The sequence below is a fragment of the Chinchilla lanigera genome, unplaced genomic scaffold, assembly GCF_000276665.1.
Source record: "Chinchilla lanigera isolate Chin_1 unplaced genomic scaffold, ChiLan1.0 scaffold00047, whole genome shotgun sequence".
NCBI classification, from domain to species: Eukaryota; Metazoa; Chordata; class Mammalia; order Rodentia; family Chinchillidae; genus Chinchilla; species Chinchilla lanigera.
In genome coordinates, this window is record NW_004955448.1 from 1434542 (window position 1) to 1441901 (window position 7360).

At 42.7% G+C, this 7360-nt stretch overlaps 1 long non-coding RNA gene across 2 annotated transcripts in view; it reads right to left on the reverse strand.

Moving 5' to 3' along the window:
- Window positions 1-1556: 1556 nt before the first annotated feature.
- The window catches only part of LOC106149545, a 46191-nt gene continuing 40387 nt past the window's right edge, over window positions 1557-7360 (reverse strand). For both annotated transcript variants that reach the window (XR_001235802.1, XR_001235801.1), the window contains 2 exons: window positions 3635-3728; window positions 1557-3517 (listed from right to left, as the gene is read on the reverse strand). This is a non-coding gene — a long non-coding RNA (uncharacterized LOC106149545). The remainder of the gene's footprint in view (window positions 3518-3634; window positions 3729-7360) is intronic.

The following is a 7360-nucleotide window of genomic DNA, read 5'->3' on the forward strand; positions in this document are numbered from 1 at the left end:
AGTCCAAAAGCTCATGGCTTTTATTGGTATCAATCAAGGAGGAGGGTGGGGTTTGTGAGAGAGTGCTTGGGAAAAAACTTTGCAGGCATTGGCTGTAATGAGGAACAGAGCAATTTTGTACCAGGAACAAAGGCCTCCAATTAGCAATGCAAAATATAGCTTGATGTATGCAAGGCTGGCACCTTTACTGCCAGGAAGGTATAATTCTTTCTGAGTTTTATGACCTCAGCTGAGATGTTATCTCATGTCTTGGCCCTGGAATCTCATAGGTTCTTGCTTGAGTCCCCATTCCAGCCATCAGTGTTGGGAGGAGGGGAACAATTCTCACCCAGACTTGATCACATTCTTTTTAGCCAATTAAGGAAACATCTGGTTCAAGTTCTGCATATCTCAGTAAATAGCATTGAAGAAGAGGTCAAGGAAAGATGGAAGCAAGGGTCCTTGTTTCTCAGAAGTGCACAGCTTGGTGGTCTCCCATAGTGGTCTCCCTGCTATAAGAAAGAGCATTCACCAGAACAGCCGTAGGACCTGGCTAATGAGTACAAGCAGGAACTGAGACACATGGATTGGAATGGATCTTGAGAGTATTGAGCAGACAACAGTTGAATAAGGCAGAGTTCATTGAAATAGGGACCCGTCTCATGATTCAGGGTTAATATGCTAGTGAGGGTATGGGAGAATCTGCTTGCCAGGGAGAGCTCAGCAGTGGCTCAGCAGTGGGTCTAGGCCAAGATTGCTGCTGGGACCTGCTGCATTTTAACTGGGTTCATAGTAAATGAAATGATGTTAGCCTGGAATACCAAAGGCTAACTGGAGACACTGAACCAGCAGAGGCAAGGTGGAAGTAACTGTCATAACAAGAAGCAAAGCAGAAGGATACCAAGGGGGCTTGATGTACAGGGATCCCTGCCAATGGCTGGTGGGCTAAGGTATTCTGGAAGGTGAGACCTTGGGCAGATGATAAGGGTATTGTTGGACCTATATACCCCCAAAATTAGGTGTATGTGAACAGAAGCCTGGTGTCAACTGTAAGGACAAAAACTCCTGGTCTCAAATCCAACTTGTAGGTGTGAATTGAACCTAGGTCCAGAGCTCATTAATTTGAAGAGGAGGCCAGATTCCTTTGAAGAAATATATATGCCTCCATTAAGTAGAGTCTGACAAAAAAAGTGGATACACACTTCAGGAAAAGAAAAACTTGTATAAGGTGCACTTCCTCCTGATTTAATACCTGCAGGCTTTTATCTACTGGAGACCCTAGAGGATGTCATATATCACAGAAAACCCACTACACTGCTAGGCATTAGAGAAGAAATTGAAAATGCACATGTAGCAATCTCAATGACCAAGATAACCAGCAGTTTGCAGTACTAATAAAATGTCTGGAAGCTAATGGCCACCACTTTGAGCATCCCTTGTAATTGTAGAGGCCAAAGGTAACTTGTATTCATCTTATGATAGCTCAACAAATTTAGTATTAAAATATTTATACAACTTTTTCTTTTCCTGAAGTGAATACATTTTTTTGCAGACTCTGTGTATATGTAGTAGGTCTTCCCCCAACCTCTTCCTCACAAGGTTCCCTTAGTTATTGACCTCAGTAATTCCACACTGGCGAAAAGGGATTACCTAGATCTTTGGGGGGCTGTTAGAAGTAGGATCTGAGTTGATATTGATTGACAGTGAACCCAAGACACCCTCATAGTCCCCTGTTAGTGTGGAGCACAAAGAACCATGAAAAAGGGCCCAAGTCAGTGTCAAAATAAGGCAATATTTCTGTGAACCACAATGTAGTCATTCTCCCATTCTAACAGTGTGTTGGTAGACCAGATCTCCAAAAGGAAGGAGAAAAAGGAACGGAAAAGAACAGGGCCTTATTTATATATTTGTATTTGCTGGGTTTTATGTTGTACATTCTTCCCCCCTTGGCCAGTTCAAGCCACCAAGACATTATTGAACATGAAGTAGAGAAAAGATGCCTCATTCGCTGAGTGCACAAAGAGGATGCATATATTGACTCACTAGAAGAACTTGCGTGGGAGTTTGTTAGGAATGCGAGACCACTCACCCCAGACTTACTAAAAGGGAATCTGTCCTGTAACAAGATCACGGGGACTCATGCACCCAGGAAGCGTTGCTCCAGACCATCTAGTACCTGTCAGGCCTGAGACCCTCTAGTCTCTCATGTCTGAAGGTTCCGTAGCAGAAAATATTCCTATCTGAAAATAAACGAGCCTCTGTCTCTCCAACAAGCTCCATCGCGGCAATGGCCGATAGCGGGAACAGGCCGTGTCTTCGTCACTTTTCTCCTCGCTGGGACAAAATGCCCAACACTGCAACTTCAAGGAGGAGAGGCTCACTTTGGTTTGCTTTTTAGTCTGAAATCAGCTGGCTGCAGGGTGGGAGTCGTGGTGGAAGGGCCTGGGCAGAGGACAGCTGCTCAGGGCGTGGCAGCAAGAGGAGGAGTGAAGGGGCGGGGAGGGAGATGTAGTCTTCCAAGTCATGGCTCCAGTAACCGCCTTTTCTGACCAGGCCCCGCCTCCCAACATCACATTTTAGCTGTAAAAACCTTGTAATTCAATCGCTTTTCCAGAGTCCTGCCTGTGATCATAGGAGGCTTTGAGAGGACATGTAAATTCAGTCTATAACAACTGTCACTGTTATCATCCTCAAGCAGCACTGATTAGATACCCACTTACCCATGGGCCATGTTTGAATAATAAACAGCACATACTGAGCTGACAGTGCCTTGCTGTAGCTGACCCCAGCTTGTCTCAACCTCTGAGAGGAGTCTACAGCCTCCTTGCTCTTGCCTGCAGTATTAATCACCTTCCTCGGCAATCCCACTTTCCCTGACTCTGTACTTCGCTTTCTCATCAGCCGGTTCTTTCCTGTTCTGCCCCCGCATCTTTGTCCATTTACTCAAAGGTTTCTAGTGTGGTCAGAACAGCCAAGGACAATAATGCTTCAACCGGCAGGAAACAGTCTTCACACTCTGAGGATTTCCTATTATGTGTTATACTGCATTTTCCAGAAACATAGTTGCATCTAAAAATAGAAACTGCCTGGATTTACCTTCCTCTCAACACAATGACTCCAGGGCTACTGTGGCTGGCCTTGAATGAGGGCCAGACATTTTGAAATACAAAGACTCTATCAAGGGAGGTAAAGGAAGTTGCTTCCTCGGGACTTCCAAGTGAGGATAGGCAGCTATTTACCTATTCCCTATTCTTTTGTTATTGTGTTGGGTTTTGCCAGTGAAACTGGGTAAAAGGAAGGAAAGCAAGGAAGAGAGGAGCCAGTGGACCAAAAGGAAGAGTGAAGGGGGTGGGAAGATCAGGAGGTGGGGGTGGGGACTCGGTACGGAGGATGACTCTGAGGAAGAGGGAAAGGAGCAGTGAGCTGTTGGAGGAGGAAGGATGACCTGGAGAACAAAGAGAGAAGAAGCAAGGTGACATGATTTTCAGCAGTCTACACAGCTGGAATGACCAGAGCTTCACAGCTGGCCCATGGTTTCCTGAAATGGAAAATGAGAAGAGCTGTATCAATGTCGATGCCAGGCTTTACAGTTGTTTATTTTCTTCTTCAGAACCCCCTAAGTAGCATACTTGCTTCGGGGAAGAGCAACCCTTACCTGCAGCCTCATCCTCTTCTGCGTGCAGGGGAGTGGAGGAGGTGAGAAGAGTATCTTCAGAACTAGGCAGGACGGAGGTGTCTGTGCCCTCAGCCTGGGAACAGAGAAATAAACTGCAATCAACGGTAGAAGGCCGTTTGAGAAGAAGTACGCTCCTAGACAGAGACTTGGATGGGATATTGGCAGAGGAGAACCAAAAGACAGGTTGGGGATTTTCAACATTTTTGATGGGCTAATATCTGGGGGGAAGACAGAAATGATGAGAAGCCAGGATTTTAAAATTGAATGCTCCTGAGCCAGATGGCTCTCGTGATTCAGTCATGCAGCCCCCGACTCTAATCTCAGCTCTTCCTGTCACCAGCTCAGAGACCTAGAAGTACTTGCTTCACCTCTCTAAGCCTCTGGTTCCCTACCTGTGAAATACTAACAGCAATGCTCATTTCATAAGGTGGTTCTGAGGAGTCCATGAGGTGTGAAAGAAAAGCTCTACTGCAGTACATTCTGCTCAGGAATCTGTGGGCAGAGTCAAGATTCAGGAGATAGCTGGGTGTGGAGGCGCATGCCTACAGCCCCAGAACTCGGGAGGCTGAGGAGCTTGAGGCCAGCATGGGCTACACAGTGGATTCAAGGCCACCACCTAAACTACATAGGGAGATCCCATCTCAAAAAAAAAAAAAAAAAAAATTCAAGAGGTATGAAGACGACAAGAAAAGAGAGGTTTAGGGAGCGGAAGTAGAAAGAGAGTTCAGATCAGACCTGGAGTTAAAGATGAAAAAAGTGCTGGAACTCTAAGGATCTAGTTAGGTAAGCAGAGGAAAAATAGTGGCAGAGGGTTTTGTGCTCAGGGCACTCAAAGAGGGTGTGTGGAAAATGTCTCCCTCTAGAAGAATTCCAGGTAATATACAAGATGGATAGAATCAGCATACCATCAGTTTGCAACATCCAGTGAAATACGTAATCAACCTAGACAAAGATCGTTATTCCAGTTATTAATTTATTGCCCCTCAGCTCCAAATCCTCCCTTCAGTACCTACTCTATTTACAATGAGCACAATGTAAGCTTTGTCAGTAGAGGGCGCTGGAGGGATACTTCAGGAGGAAGGGGGTTCTCTTCCTGGTTCCCTAGTTCTGACCTTTGTTCTTTTTTCCTGCTTCAGGGCCTCTCAATGGCAGCACGTGTGCGGGCATCTACTGTCCCAGTCATAAATTTACAATATGAAGTGCCACGGAGTCTCAGAGCCCACGCCTAGACCCAGGGACCACCCTTCTTCAGCCCTTGAGATATGGACACTGATATGGTCCAGGCCTCACCATCACAGTGACACCTCAACTTCTCCTGGGCACTGCCCTCCAGCCTCAGTGGGCCTGTGCCCTAGGACTTTGATAACCACCATCTTCTCAACACAAATGCTGCATGCCAGGCTCTCCACCTGTTGGGCATGTGTGCGTTTCACTCACCAACCTCAGCTCGCTTATACTTCTCGAGTTCTTTCCTCTTACCTGGCATCTGTGACCTAGCTCTGATGGGACAGCTCAGGGTACCGAACTCCTATTCAGTGTATTAGATGCTCACCTCCCCAACAAAGTCAGAACTCTAGCCTTGGAGAGAACCCCCTTTCAGTTATTTTCTCATGGACACTCTCCAATTTGGGTACTTTTTCGAGGTCTTTATAATTTTCAGTTACTCTTCTATCTAATGCTAATAATTATCTATATTTAACTTCTGATATTTAAATGACTGTGTGGTTTCTGTTTTCTGAGTGGAGCCAGATGACCTAATCGTGAATGGCTGCTAACCTCACAGAGATAGAGCAGAATTACATGGTCTTGTTGGAGATTCACAACATAACCTTTCAAGTGTTCTTGACAAAACATCAACCCTGAATCTGATCAAGATTTAGATCTAATTGCAATTGCAAGAAACACACGGAGCACAGGAACATGTTAAATGATACCATAAGATGTTATCAACACAATCCAGGCTGTGGGAAACTCCATAGGAAAAACAACCAGAATTCTTCACTAAATAAGAAGGAACCTATAAATAAAAAGCAGCTTAAAGGGCATATTAACCGATTAAAATTTATGGACTTTATTTGCATTCTGGTTCAAACAAATTGTTTAAAAAAAGATTTATGAGGCAGGAGAGGATATTTAAGCACTGCCTGTATATTTGATAGTGTTCAGGTAATTCTTTTTAAAATTGTGAGAGTTAATGCAGGAAATATATATTAGTAAAATATTAATAAATGAAATAATGTGATATTGGAGATCCTTCAAAAAAATCTTAGAAATTTCTAGTCCTGGCCATGAATAGAAAATACTGAAGTTAGATGATGAGTACATGAATTCATCTTTAAAAAAATTTTTAATGCTCCTATGAGTTGAAAAGAGAAAAGGCAACCTAAACTTAAAAACAAGCAGTATAAATAGGCAATCCATGAAATAAATTTACATGACTAAAACACATGTGTAAAAGTGCTCAACCTCGGGAGTAATGAAGAAAGTCCAATTTTAAAAAACAATGAAAGATCAATAAGAATATAGATAAATGTTTATTGCCACTGGATCTATTTGGCAGAATTTTACAGAATAAGATATACATTACTACAAACCTCAGAGTTTTGTTTCTGGATCTCTATTTTACATAAGTTGTCAAATAAGTGAAAAAATATGAGTTCCTCATGAGGAACTCCAGAACAAAGTGTTCAGTAGAAAAGCACATTACAGTGTGATGGGATCCTTTTGATCCTATTTCTGTAAAAACAAAAAACTAAAACAATTAGAACAAGCCTCAGTGTGCTCGCTTCGGCAGCACATATACTAACACTGGAATGATACAAAGAAGGCTAACATCGCCCCTGTGCAAGGATGACATGCAAATTCGTGAAGTGTTCCATATTTTTAAAAGAGATCAAAGAGGATATCAGAAAATGGAAAGATATTATTTCCTCATGGATTGGAAGAACTAACACTGTGAAAATGGCCATACTCCCAAAATTATTGTGCAGATTCAAAGCAATCCCAATTAAAATACCATTAGTATACCTCACAGATCTAGAGAAAACATTCCTAAACATTCCATTCATCTGGAACCAGAAGAGGCCTAGAATAGCAAAAGCGACCTTGGGAAACAAAGGAAAGGCAGGAGGCATCATAATTCCTGACTTAAAATTATATTACAAATCCACTGTGATAAAATCAGCATGGTACTGGAACAAAAACAGACCTGAAGATCAATGGAACAGATTAGAAGATACAGATACAACTACAAACACACTCAGCCACCTTATCTTTGAGAAAGGGGCCAAACATGTTCACTGGAAAGAAGACAGCCTCTTTAATAAATGGTGCTGGAAGAACTGGCTTTCCACATGCCGAAGACGAAAGCTACACCCATGTCTTTCACCATGCACTAAATTAAAGTCAAAATGGACCAAAGTTCTAAATATTAAGACTAAATTTATTGGAAGAGAAAGTAGGCAAAAATCTTGACAACATAGGGGTAGGCAGAAGTTCATGAACAAAAACCAAACTGCATGGGAAATACTTCAAAGAATCAACAACTGGGATCTCATCTTATTGAAAAGTTTTTGCACATCAAAAGAAATCACCAATAAAGTAAAAAGAAAACCCACAAATTGGAAAAAAATTTTTAGCCAACTGCCCCTCAGACAAAGGACTTCTATTTTGGACATATAAAGAGTTAAAAAAAAAAAAAAGCCG